The 14,519-nt window shown below is 38.1% G+C and overlaps 1 protein-coding gene across 3 annotated transcripts in view; it reads right to left on the bottom strand.

Moving 5' to 3' along the window:
* pvrl2l (PVR cell adhesion molecule related 2 like) overlaps nucleotides 1-14,519 on the bottom strand; it is a 221,690-nt gene that overhangs the window by 62,163 nt on the left and 145,008 nt on the right. The window lies entirely within an intron of this gene.

The raw sequence follows: 14,519 nt of genomic DNA, 5'->3' as shown, positions 1-14,519 counted from the left end.
GATAAATAATGTAATGACCTTTCAGTCAGTTTTCTCTATGTTCTCCTTAGACTTACACAGACCTCTGATAATACTGAACTAGAGTAATGCAGGCTTTAAAGAGCGGCAGCACTGATTTTACACATCAAGAGCATTTTGATTTAAATTAGGACTAAAACTCATATAATAAAGTTGTGTAATGTCCTTTTCTGCTCTGGAAGAAATCCTCCAAAGTCAGAGACAATAAGCTTGACAATGTCATTGTGATTTAATCAGGGTTATCACTGCTTGGGTTTTGAGACTACAATCACATGCCAAATATAGAACACATGCTCATTATATTTAGAGAAATTGTAATCTCGCCACAATTACATGTCCTACAAAATGTATTTGCTGTTGGAGTTAAGTTGTATAGAAACTAAATTTGTAGGAGACATGGGTCACATATTTCTGAAAGCATCCTGCTTTCAGAGCTGGAGCATTAATTGCTGTCATGACACATTCTCAGATTTCTTTTTTTTTTTTTTTTTTTGCTCATATGCAAAACAAAACCACAAAACAAGAGCGCTGGCCTCACCCTGACCTCTGAGCAAGCTCTTCATTTTCACACCATTTCTGTTTTTACTCTTATGCTTCATCTTTGCCATTTTCCCCTCATGCAGAATGACAAGCACATTTATATGCAGTTTGGTATTTATGAAGGGCGTTTCATTAACTATTTATGGCTAATTGTTGGAGTTAACAAGGTGGGATATGAGGCGCTCATGTTAGAAATTACAGCTTGATTGGAACTGACAAGTGGAAACTTGTGTGTGATTAAAGTTTACCCATGGTTTTATAAATCGGGTTATGTTTGGCGTTGGACGCACTTCCTCTTTTATATAGTTTTCCTCCTTCAAACATTTGCTATGGAACACATATTTTTTTATGCATTTGGCTGGAGATCATTCCCGTTTGGCACATGACATTATTTTTCTAGACGTTTCCACTGGGCCAAAGTGAATAAGTGAAAACGTGGTTTCAGTATTGACTTTATCTGTCACTGTCTGCCTTAGTGGACTTTTAAAAGCAGACAAGGTGACAGAGGTGAAGGTGTATACGAACGCACAGACACAGAAAAAGCCTGAGGCAATGTGCTCTCTGGTCCATTAAATCAGAGAAAATGTAGCTATCAGGAGACTGCCAATAAGATTAAAAGCAGATCAGAGAGATCAATGAGATCATATCATCAGAGCTGAGACCGACAGATATAGGCTGACAGTCTATCTTCTGCAGGCAAACAGTCAGATCACATCATTATACAAGAAAACAGGTACAAAAGGCACAAAATATCTCGCAAAGAAAGTCAAGTTAAACACCTGAAATGCAGAGAAACTGTAATTTTATGACAAAAAAAATGCAGATCACTAACTAACTCAGCCATATTTTCATTATGTGTAAAGATTCTGTGACAGCATGAGCCATGCAAAGTGGTCTGAAGATCTTAAAACTACTGTTAAAAGGAAGGGAGGATAGGATGTTGGCGGGGGAGGGGGGGTTACCTGTGTACACCATGAAGACAGCTGAAGTGCTTCTTACATGACATAAGCTTTTTACATGACAGTTTAAATGAAAAATTCCCCTCTGGGGTGAGATGAGCCTCATCTTTTAAAGTGCAGTGAAAGTCGTTTCTGCTGCGACTTGATGTGGCCGAGGTGCTCGTCTGAGCTGCCTGTGCCAAAAACAAATTGCTGCCATTGCAGCTTGATGAGGAGGAAGGGTGAGGCTGCAGTTATCGTACCTTTTCATTACTCAACGTTTCTGACAGCTTATCTCCACCAACATTAAAAAAAAAAAAAACCCTCGCTTCAAAAGGCTTGAGAGGCTGAGTCGGGGGGGAGAGAGAAAGAGAGAGAGAAAGAGAGTGGAAGTGAGTGGGAAGAGACTCATTTAGACTTAGTGTGGCCTAAATAAGAAGTCTTTACCCGTAAAGGGGCAATATCTAAATATTTTGTTTTGAGCAGTTACCATTTAAAGAGCTCTATTTTAACATGCATGAGATTAAGTTATCAGAGAAAAGGAAAAAAGAAATGCTTAATGTCTGGCAAATAAAATGCACTTAGAAGTCATACAGCTCTCACCTGCACAGTGTTGTAGCCACATTTACTAATAAAAAGTATCATTGCTGGTTGTGCTTATGTCGTATTTCAACAATTTCACTGACTCCTGCTGAATTCTTTCTTGTCATGAGGGAGTACGATGTTTGAAGCCTCACCTGCACCTAAAACATCACACCAGTACAGACTCATGCAGTTTCCTATTGCAAGTGATATTTTTGGTCCTAACACCTGCAAACAGTCCACCTCATCTGTGCAAAGTACAGGTGCATCTATTACAAAAAAAAATGTGAGAAGGAGGGAGAGCAAGCCTCCATTTACACTGGATAAAACATAATCTGTGTCTATATATCTGATGTGTGTAAGAAAAAACTCATCTTATGGCAACAGGGGAAGGCACACAGTACACACTGCCACCGAAAAAATGATCAGACCTGCCAGACTGGTCCCCTGCAGGTGATCGCACCTCAGCAGGCCGGCGGGGTTACATACAGGGTGTTCACATTCGTGGGAAAATGTCCTCAGGGGTGAGGAAATATCAGCAGTACTGATAAAAACCATCATCACCAAGTCATCGCCTTGGCTGCTAAGTAGAGAGGCAGAGAGGACAAGACCTCTGGAGGTGAAGGAGAAGTAAATCCAGGCTGCACAGCAACACCTGCCAAGGTTGTAAATTCTTTACTTCAGATCCAGGCCTTTAGTTGAGGCATCGTAGACTGTTTCCCCATGTTATCCCCAAGTATACACTGGAATTTCATAGCATGGTGTAGACCATTGTGAGAGTCACACAGCTCTTCCCCAAAATACCATCATTTACTCCCCTAAACAATTTCTGCTATCCTGCCTTCAAATAAAGTATTGAGAGTTAAAATACTGTGCGTTGACAAACTAACATTATATCCAATAAAGTTTAATTACATTGAATAACGCTCTTTGGCTGACAGGAGGCGTTCATGGTTAGTTTTGAAGTAGTTCCTTATGATAAAGTCATATATCACAGCTTTCACAAAGGTCAGAGTTTCCTGTAATTATGACTTGGAAGTTTTAATGAAAGTGAACGCCTTAAACTCTTTTTTAAAGCTTCTTTTCTTCTTCTTCTTCTCCTTTGTGTTAATATGCTGTTTCTGTTGATTGCTGTTAATGCAAACTCAACACTACCTCCATCTGTTTCACATTAAAATACATTCTGGCTGTTAGGGAAATATAATCCCCTCCCTTCTGCTGAAGCAGTCTACTGTGAAACATTGACAGGAAGTGTTGATTTTCATCAACAAAGGCTTAACAGCAAGGGGGGAAAAAAAACCCACCGCTATAAAATCAGTTTAAATTAAATTAACAAAGAATAAAAACTAATTCAGAGCAACAGAGTGGCAAACAAGGCTTGACAGTGTTGTTGTTCTGATATAAATAATTCTGTGGAAAAGGAGCTTATGATGAATTCATCATGTAAGCAGTCAATAACATTGCAAATATCAAGTGTAAATGTGGTCATATATGTGTGTATACATACACGTGTGTGTGTGTGTGTGTGTGTGTGTGTGTGTGTGTAGACTGGGGAGACCAGATAGAAACACAAACTTGTAAAGACTGTACTTGTGTAAAATCCTTGCAGTGAATTATGGCAGTTCACCCTGAAGGCAAAGTTTCATAGCAGAGAACTCCACACTCTTTTCTTCCACAGCAGTGAGTGGGTTCAGAGGAAAAAAAAAAAAAAAACAGTTCGTGAAATCCAATTTTTTCTCTCGACCTTGCTGAACCTCTCCTCATTCAGTCAGCGGTGTCTCCACCATTACAGCTTGAACCCGTACACAAGCAGGTTCGGAGGGAGATACACGCACATACACAGGGCATACAAAAACTTAACACATTCAGACTAATATATAGCAAGCAGATACAAGTTAATGTACACACACTCCGACAACTTAGCTATTCTAGCTGAATGTAAAGGCAGCCGCAAATCAGCACTCATTGAACTGACAGGAAGTCATCTATCACTGTTTTATCTTCAGTGTCTCCGTGAAAAACGACAGCGACTAGACGAGGATGCAGCCGTGTAAAATGAGCATAAACATTAAATTTACCCTTCAGTGAAAGACTTAGAGGGAGGCTGTCTGAACAGCTCTCCAGGGTTTTGTCTTTTCTCGTGTGCATTCCTCCTGTAATTGGCCTTTTATCGTGCGAGTTGAACGAAAATAAAACCGACGACGGCGTAGTTTTGCAGAGGGACTGGACCTGTGGCTGTTAGAAGCTGCAGATCTTGAGTCACCTCTTCTATGACTCTGCTGTCCAGTAAAAGCCAGACATCTATATTTTCCATATACTGTCTTTTTATGTTGACTGTTTCTTTACTGATTCATAGACGAAGGACTTGTCAAGGTCATGAACTCGCTGTAACACACATGACAACAATGCACAGTGGATATTGCAAAATCATCAACTGCTGCAACAACAATGACACTATATTCTCTATTTGTTAAGACAGAGCTACAGTTGTTAAGTTTCTACTCCTAATAAAGAAGTAACACCTACACATACAAAGAAACTGAAAGCACTAAATTCACTATATTAAAGCAAATTACTGTTTTAATATATACTGCTATATATTATATATTATATCGTATATAATATATAATACTATAATAGAGGACAGCAGGAATCTTAGTGAGACTTAAAATCCCCTTTTTTAAAAAAAAAAACGACGCCTACAGTCTTTTTCTTAATGATTGACAGAAGAAAATTAAAACTAATCACCATGCTTTACATAGAAATTGCGTTAGCAGGTAATTTGAGCCCTCACTTGGAAAAGTTAATGGATCCTCTGATGTTTAATAAGGATGAAATCCAAGTCAGCTTGACTGAGTATCAAACTGTCAACCTGTTGATAATTTAGTCTCATCACTGAACCCTGTCTGATGAAAATCAACACTGAATTTATAAAATATTAGGTCGTCCAGTCCCTAAACACTTTCCAGTTGTGTGAAAATTATGCTAAATTACCTTTAATGGGAGACTGTCCTTCCAATAAAATGTCGGACAACGTCCTGGAATATCACAGTTTGTTTCCTGTTCCCCACACAGAGTCAGTATTGGTTTCTGTGAACCATGATCACACAGCAGTTCCCTAACTGTAACTGAGTGATTAGTATCGTAACCATGGTAACAAACATCCCCTAACCTTAACCAAGTACTTTTAACCCAAACCATGAATGATTTCCCTCCATGCAGTTTTTGCTGTGGTCAACAGAGTGAAGTACACACCTACACAGCTGCTGAAGGCGACACTGGGATTAAACATTTGCAGAATTCAAAGGAAGTATTTCGATAATAACACAAAGTTAATTTAAAATGCATAAGTAATCTACTATATGACTTTCATCAATGCCTGCTGTAAACCAAGCAACTGCAGCAACACCAATAAGACTCTGACACAGCCTGTGGTGGCCCGAGACTAAACAAGGGAAAGTTCCAGGGTTTTAAATGCCACAAATCTACCGCTCAAGACACTTTTTATATTTTCACACACCTCTTCACCGATTCAAGCCAACATGAGAACAAATCTTTATTTCCTTTTTTTTTTTTTAGAATTCCCAAGAACTGACTTACAGAAGTCTTTCCCATGGCAAACAATGTGTTAATCATGTTATACAAACTGATTACTCTGTTTATAATATAATTATTATACCATTATCATTAGATGATTACATTACTCTAATGAAGATAATCAGTAAACAGTGTTTACTTGATTGGAGTCTCTACAGAAAAAAAGATTACTAGTGTGCATGTTAATGTGCTCATTAACTCTATAAGGGTGTTTGTCAATATGAACTCATATTTCTGTGTGTGTGTGTGTGTGTGTGTGTGTGTGTGTGTGTGTGTGTGTGTGTAAACTTAACCTACAGTCCTAATGTCTGTATGGACATCAGGGATTTCTATTTTTTTTTAAAGAGTTTTCACAAAATCCAATGTGTTGTCAAGGTAATAATGGCTAATTATATATAATAATTGTTGTTATAGCAGTTTTAACTGCTGTGACTACTTAAAACAGTAGTCACAGCAGTTAATTAGGAGTCTTTCCACCAATGGAACTACAATGAGCCATCCAGAAAACTGTCCTCCCCATCATGCTGATAAAGACAGACACCTGTTTCATGTGAGGTCAACCAAGGTTTTTTTTTTTTTCTTGATAAAAACATAAAACATTATAATGAGGAAAACTGACTCTAGTTTCGTCTTGACCCCAGTGGTAACCATTTGTGGTAACTTTGACTCATAAACTTGTCAGCAGCACGTCTGCATCAAGCTTGTCTGGAGCAGTTAATTTGAACAATTTATTTTGGCTCATGTGGCCATGTGAGGACAACAGCATTAAAAGTCTGGAGGCATGAGAGGAGGAATATTATGACTGAATGTGGTTCAATGATTGGGCACGAGAGTAGAATTTAAAGTGGATATAATAAAATCAAAGAATTCAAGTGTCAGCTGACTGTTGGCTAAGCCCTCACCCCCTTTATTGCTGCAGCAATGGCTGTGGAGCAGTTCTGAGAAATGTATAAAGCAATTGGTCCTCATTTTTAGACAGAGGTAGGCAAAAGCTGCTTCCTGTTCATGGCCGGTGACTTTGAATTTTGCCGGCTGATGTAATATTTTTATTTGTGTGTCCGAATTTTGTGTGTGTCCATTTATTTCCTTATCTCCTAAATTCTCCTTGTCTTTTTTATTTATTTATTTAGACCATTGGAAGGTGTGAATATTTGTGAATATAATAAGTTGTCAAAGATATGGGGGCAGCTTGTTTCAGCAATGGTGGACTCCAGTTTCATTTGTTGGTATGTGAGGTGTGCAAATGATGTTTGTTGGTATATATGTTGAAAAAAAAAATCAGAAATCAAATCTTAAACTCCAAATACCTGCAGAGGGACACCTGAAATTGCAAATTTCTCAGCACTTCCAAGAGACCGGAGTTCTGATCTATTTTCATCACTGGTATAAACACCAGAGAAGAAGAGTGCAAACAAGTTTGTCATGTTTACCTACGACAAAACTTGGAAGGATGACAGTTTATGAGAACCAATAAACAAGCTTGAGACTCCATGTGTCTCTTGTTTACAAGTTCTTGTAAACTACTCAAACAGTGTGAAACTAAATACACAACATGGTTTTTTTCACTGTGGCTTGAACCACAGAAAATAACCTACATGATCTAACCAAACACCACAAACCTCCTCAGACCTCCAGATCCAAAGCTATCCTTGTTTATATATGTAGCATGTACACACGCCAGTGTGTATGTTTAATATGGGTTTTCTCTGCTTACAGTAACTAAATGCCATTAAATGCTTTGAGCAAAATAAATCGTTCAATCGTTCACAGCAAGTTAATTGAAGGTTACAAGGGCATGATGGCATGGCTAGTGAGGGGAATCTTAAAAGCCCCGACAGGTTGATAAATGCAAAACGCTGCACCTACCATTACCTTGAGAATCTGTCTACAATTCCTGAAAATGGCATTTGTATTCTTTACAAGTTAATGCATATCATCAGTGAAGAAAAAAAAAAAAGGTGAAGCAAAGTGGCATCTGCAAAGACAGATATTCAGTGTGCGAGAGACAGAAACTGAGACAGGCCCTTTTAAAGTTTTCTTTTTAAAGATAATAGCAGATTGTTTTGGCAGAGTATGAAGGACTGTTTACGAGTGCAGACAAAAACTAACACACCACACAACAAAATATGTCAAGATAACAATTGTAGGATTAAAACTGAAGTGGAAGCTGTATTGAAATAATTTTCAAAACTGCAAACAACACTGAGGATTTCATTGTATCCTCCAGTGTTTGTCAAGAGTGTATACATTTGGGAAAAGACCCAACAGCTTTCATATGTCAAAGCCACAGATGGATCAAAATCCCAGCAGCAACAGCATGAACTAAAATGTTAAAACGCTGAGAGAAAAAATCCCACAGCGGTGAAATAAAATTGAGTAAGAAGGAAAGATCATAGGAAATATTTGGCTGCCATAACAGCGAGGAATGGGAGAGATTAGAGGATTATATCTTCCTGGATGTTACTGATGGATCAAAGATGTGTACACAAAAAAGGTAATCCTTTCAGGAATGAAGAACGCTTATTATTCCTCAGTGATGCACATTTATTAATTTTTATGGGATTTCAGAGAGTTTCTGCCGCCAAAGGGTCATGAAACAAACTGTACACTGCACACAGGAGACAACCTGCAATTCATGTTAAAAAAAATAAAAAGAAAGAACTGTGGTTGTGTGGGTTTTTAGATCAGCGTTTTGTGCTTCAGACGAAGTTTAGACTTACAGAGGATGATGACGCAGTTGAAGGCGATATGTAAGGTCAAGCCACCAGGACATAATACTATTTGACAATAATTCTTTGTGAGCCTTTTAACAACAACTAAGTACATTTACTCAAGTACCGTAGTTAAGTACAGCTTTTACGCAGAATTAAGATTTTATGGCATTTTATACGACAACTCCACCACAATTTAGAGCAAAATATTGTACTTTCAATTTCCTACATACAAATAGAGTTTGCATAAAAACCCTGTAGTCGGGGCCCTTGTTTCAGATGCCTGTGAAGTATGTTGATCATATCCAAAAACTCCTGTTTCTGTAAGTCAGTGCTTTGTTTTACTTCTTTATAACATCTTACACCCAAATTATTCCATTCCATTACAAACTCATACTGTACTGCCAAACCTTAAAAAACCAACAGAACTTTAATTTAAATTCTAATAGTAACAGTTCAATCAACATGACAGACATTAAGTTAACTGCCCTAAACAACTCATACAGCATCTGTATCGAATGAAAATATTACAGATGCATCTGTAACTGCTGACTGGGGCAAAAACAAAACAAAACCCTCCATTAATGGAACAGAACAGGCATAAAAACATGGAGTCTTGAGTTTGAGTATTCACTCAGAGTAAACATCAAACCGCTTCAAAAGTTAGAACAGGATAACAGAGATATGATCCTGTCAGGCAGTGTGGAATAAGTTTTTCCAACCTTAAAGGAAATAAAAGGGGAAAACTGGACATTTAGGGGTTAACCTGATTTCAGATGGAAATGACCTTTCAGAATCACAAGTACAAGGACTTCGCCAAACAGATACAGAAGAAATACCCCAGGAAGTGATGATCTGCACGCTGCAGGTTCGTGTCAGTGCCTTCATTTAGATATAAATCACTGTCATTCCTTCTTTGAAGCTACTCTGTTATTTCCCACCATGCATCAAATCCCCTGGTGTCTTATTTTAAAGCCCAATTTCGCATTGCTCTCCGTCACATCAGTGCCACTCACACCATCGAGTCTGTACTATAAACTCAGAACCAATTTCTTTATAAATCCAACCCACTTTAATAATGCTCAGCTACAAAAATAATGTGACATAGCGGAAAGATATGAAATGGAAAGAAAACAGGATGAAGCAAAAGAAAAACAACAAAATCATATGCCTCTGCAGCGAGCATAATGACTGACAGGTACAGAAAGCATTTGTGCAGCTGTACAGGTGGTGACAGCAGTGTCTGTGATACCCTGTAAATATGCATATTTATGATCAACAGGCTTCACTGAAGACTGCTGCAGTAAACAGTTAACCGAGCTCTTAATTAAGACTAAGATTCTTCATTGTTTTATCAACGTGAGCCACAGTATTGATAGTATGACCTTTTCGAACATGTCAGGAAAGATCAGACGGAGGACGGGTCATATGGTACAGTCTGTACGCAGCTACAAGAGCAACGCTCAATATTCTCACCGAGTCCTCTTCAAACGTACCAGGTTAAAGCTCCTTTACTTGATGTTCTGACATTAATGCAGAAACCCAGTGTCTTTAATCTCACACACGCCCACTGGTCAATACTCAATAACTGTCGAACACGTTTGCCGTGTTATTTTTCTCTTCTGATGCCATCTTGCTACAGATAGCAGCTGTCTGACTGCTTCCTTGCAATAATTTCTTCCTTGAACAGAAATCAAAAAGGATGTTTAAACCCCTGCAGACAGAGACCAGAGCCTCCTCTCATCTGCAGAACAGATGTAGAGGGAGAACAAGTGACGAAAGCCAAGAAGAAGAAAGAGAGACAGAGAGAGACATAGCTCAGGTATCTCCCTCTTGTTACGGTGAGATGGGAGGTGTATTGGGTTGGATTAAAGATAACAAGTTCTAGTTTGTGTGTTTGAAAGAGAGGGAAAGAGGTATGAGAGAAGGAATAATGAGGAGGGAGACAGAAAGAGGTGGCCTGAGAGAAAGAAGCAGTGGAGACACAGGAGAAATATCTTTAATGCAGATTGTGAAGCAGTGCTCAGCTTTGAGGTGTGAACCTATGTGATGATAAGGAGTGTCTCACGGTTCAGCCTTCTTTAACATGAAGTACCCTCAAAGAATAAGTTTAACGGATCCATAAACACAACACAACCAGGTCAGATCCTATCTCACGCACTGTATGTTAACAGGAGGAATCTGCTACATTTAAACAGCATCACCTATATATATATAGGCTTATACACCAGTATATATATATAAACACATTTTTTGAAGATGGAACAATCTTACAATTTTGAAATGAAGACCTGCAGAAAATGCTTACAATGTGTGTTATCAAAGAGAAATGAGTGGCGAACCAAAAAGTCCATACTAAAGAATGGATGTAAAGAATTGGGTGCCAATTCATGTGGTAGAGGTTGAGATATTTCACAGGATAAGTGAAAGATTTAACCTGCTCCTACTGGAAGAGTCAGAGGATCACCACAGTCATCAGGATTCATCCTCTGGGCACCATGGATATCTGAGACAACTTTCTCAGCATTCCAGACAATGGTTGTTGAGACATGTCAGTAAAAACCACTAAAAAATGACAAACCTGGGGACCAGGACTATCTGCACAAATTCCCATCCAATAGTTGGTGAGTTAGTCTGAACCAAAGTTTTGGACCAACTTACTGACACAGCCATCCCTAAAGCCATTCCGCTAGTAACTAAAAAAAAAAAGTTATTGTCAAATTTTTATAAGATACTAGATGAAGTCAATGCCAGTTTTTACTGCCAGAGGCTTATACAACAGTGTTCTGTTTACGTCTGTCAGTCTCTGTAGTGTGAAACATCTTGGTGTCTAAAAACTCCACACAAGCTATCCTAAAACATAAAAATGCTACCTGAAATTGATTAGCATATACTTCCAAAAACAACATCACTCTCTCCACATTAACATTTGTGGATGACTCATAACTTCAGCATAATGTGTTTTCCTTGCATGTCAGCAATCATTTTGTCAGAGGAGGCATCCTATTTTTTTTTTTTCCCTTCAGATTGAGGCTTTTACTTAGAAATTCAACTCTTCAAGTAGCATCTTAATAAGGAACGACTCAGCTCCTGAGAGGTTTATTTGTCCCGTATCCTTAAATTAACAGTGGATACTTTAACTTCCTGGTAATTTTAAGTCTATTTATTTTTGCTCCTGCCTGTATGTTGTATAGGTCAGTGCTTTGTTTCAACAACATATTCTCCACAGACAGAAACAGGTATAGGTATATACTGAGTGCAGGGTGAAAAGCATTACGACGGTGTAGATGGTGTAGAGATACTAAATAATAGAAATATAAACAAAAATAATCTCAAATGCGAAAGGGAGAGGGATTGTTTTTTGTTTTTTTTTTTGCCAGTAGATAAAAGAATATGTGAGTGAGCAGAAGAGGGTAACCCAAGGTGTTTTTTGAGATAAGTTTTCTGACTGCAGCGGTGGATGGGAGTGACTCAGCTATTCTGACTGCAGTGGAAAACTCAGTGAGCCCAGAGGGAGAAGAGCCAACACCTGGTCGGACCGATGAATCCAAGTGACCCACTATGAACATACGGAGAGGATCATGTGTGGGCTGCTGCGGCTGCTGGTTACACAATATGCTTTTAAAGTTTAAATTTTACACAGTTGTGCAAGTTGAAAATTACATTGCAGTGTGGCTCAAAACACACTGTGATGATGTTGGTCCAGTAAAGTACAGCAGCATCCAGCAGCAGCATTACTGCTGCTGTTCATCCTCACAAAGACAAAATCTTCTTGTTTTAATGAGATAAATAATAAATAATAAGATATTTGTCATATCATAATGAAGTATATTTCTCATTACTACTAAATGCCTAATTATTTGTTATTGTTTTAACAATAAGCTACTTCATCTTGTTATATTGCAAACATTGTTATTCTTACACAAAATCAACATATCTTGTTAAAATAAGAATCATTTCTCATTAGAAGGAGACAAGTTGGTATGATGTTAAAATAATTAGGAGGACGGTGCTGTTGCTAATTCACCAGCTGACTCAGGTAATGAAGGACCAAACGTGTCAGGTCACCCTGACAAATGCCATTATCAGGGTGTGAGAAGGCCCCGAGACGCTGGAGCCGACAGCAATCATACCGCATGATGAATCTAGAACACGCAGCAAACTAAGCAAATCCTTTTTTTGTCATGGTAGCAGCAAGACGCAGCTGCACCCATGAGACCCGTTAGGTAGAGTTATTAGATATTCCCCTGTATTTTACCGATTCTGAAAAACATCTGTTTATGTATGCACACATAAATAAAACAAAGCAAACTGCCTCTAAAAGGACTGACAGGTGAGTTTGCTCATGGTGCTACACTTACACCTGTGTTCACACTGCTCAGTGTTTCATGACTGGTCACTACTTTTACACCTGCAAATCAATTTAGTTAATCACTAGACTGAAAACAATATGTGGTTACTCTGGCAACCATGTCTCCCAGGAATTCCATTTTTATGTATTTTTTCCCGAGTTATATTCTGATGGCAGGTGTGATCGCTGGCTGGATTATGTCCAGAGGCAATTTTTCTTTTAATGAATGAACAAAGTGTTATATTTATCCACTGGAGTCACAGGAATGTGGTCGTGGTGGATGGCGAGTGTGCAAGGTGCAGGACTTTGACACCAGGGAGCGGGGTGTGCATCCTGACTTCTGCTTGTGGATAGTTATAGGTAACAAAAGCACTTTGGCTGTTGATTATTGACTTATTGATTATTGATTTGTTTATTAGCATTTAACTGTGGTTTCAGTTAAATGCTAATAAACAATTAATGTCTTGTGCTTCAAGTCAACGCACACTGATGTTGGTTTCTGCATTAAACCAACACCACATTCTTTGTTGCCAGTGCACATGTATAACTTTAAAAAAGTTCACTAATATTACAATTTCTGAAATACAGACAAAATTAATCAGCAGTAAACACATTACGTTGTTTTGTTTTAACTTTCTTGAGACTTTCCAGATACGTTAATTAACAATATTTCATGATTATGTTGATAAAAAACATACTACAGCCAGTATTATGATTCCTTCAAAACATGTTTGCTTTTGCAAATGGAAAAATGAAAACATGATTTCTTGGAGACAGGGGTGACAAAGAACAAAAGCTCTTTACTTACTATATTAGAAATTGATTTGTGAATAACCAGTGCAATCCAGCTCACAGCAATCCAAGTCAATCACAGCCTGTAAACATTTTAGCAGGGAGGGAAACAAGAAATGTTTTCAGACACCAAATCTTCCCTGACAGAAAATACAATTTTAAAAAAAATTACACTACTCCCCACAATGTCTGACTGACAGGTGATTTCTAGGAATTGCAGTGAAGCTTCAACACAGTAATGAATGTTTAGCACCAAAAACACAGCAAAAAAAAAAAAAAAAAAAAGAATTTCTTATGAATTTCTTGTGGCTTGCTGCTTTATAAATCATCTCGTGTCAGTAATTGTTTGGTGAGCAACTCTGGATTTGTCTGTGAAGACTTCGCCGAGAGATCCCCAGCTCCCCGCCTCAGGAGAGACTCGATCATGTTGGCAAATTAAAACTGTATGAGATGACAACTAACATAATGATTTCAGGGAATAGGTTTTATAGTTGGCATTATTCCTCAGAGAACTTTCACCAAGACACATTTCTGTACATTTATTGTGCTCAGTGAACAAAGTGTCTTTGATTCTGATTGTAATTACTCAATCAGCTCTGCAACAGCAGCAATTACACCATGTGTTGCTGCTGAATGTATAGCTACAGTAAAAAAAAAAAAAATCATCTAGTGAGTATGAATGTCTGTTTAGATTTTGTATGTAACAACATAAAAAAGTGAACAATCATTAAAGTTTTCATCTTGAATTTTCAGCAGTGAGGGTTCACTATTTGATGCTAAATAGATATTTTGTTATGGCCTATATGAAGCTGAGTTTCAAATGTAGTGGTAGGTACTAATATCAGAAACTGATACAGCACCACACTTAAGACGTACGCACACAGTCCAGTCCCTTCAGACCAAGAAGGCAAAACACTCTTATTTTCTTGATTTAGCTAAAGAGAAAAGAAAAAAAGAGATGAAATGAGAAAAGTAGGACAGCCATTCTCG

Source organism: Toxotes jaculatrix, chromosome 13, assembly GCF_017976425.1.
Source record: "Toxotes jaculatrix isolate fToxJac2 chromosome 13, fToxJac2.pri, whole genome shotgun sequence".
Taxonomy (NCBI): domain Eukaryota; kingdom Metazoa; phylum Chordata; class Actinopteri; family Toxotidae; genus Toxotes; species Toxotes jaculatrix.
This window is presented reverse-complemented; position numbering and strand designations above follow the sequence as displayed.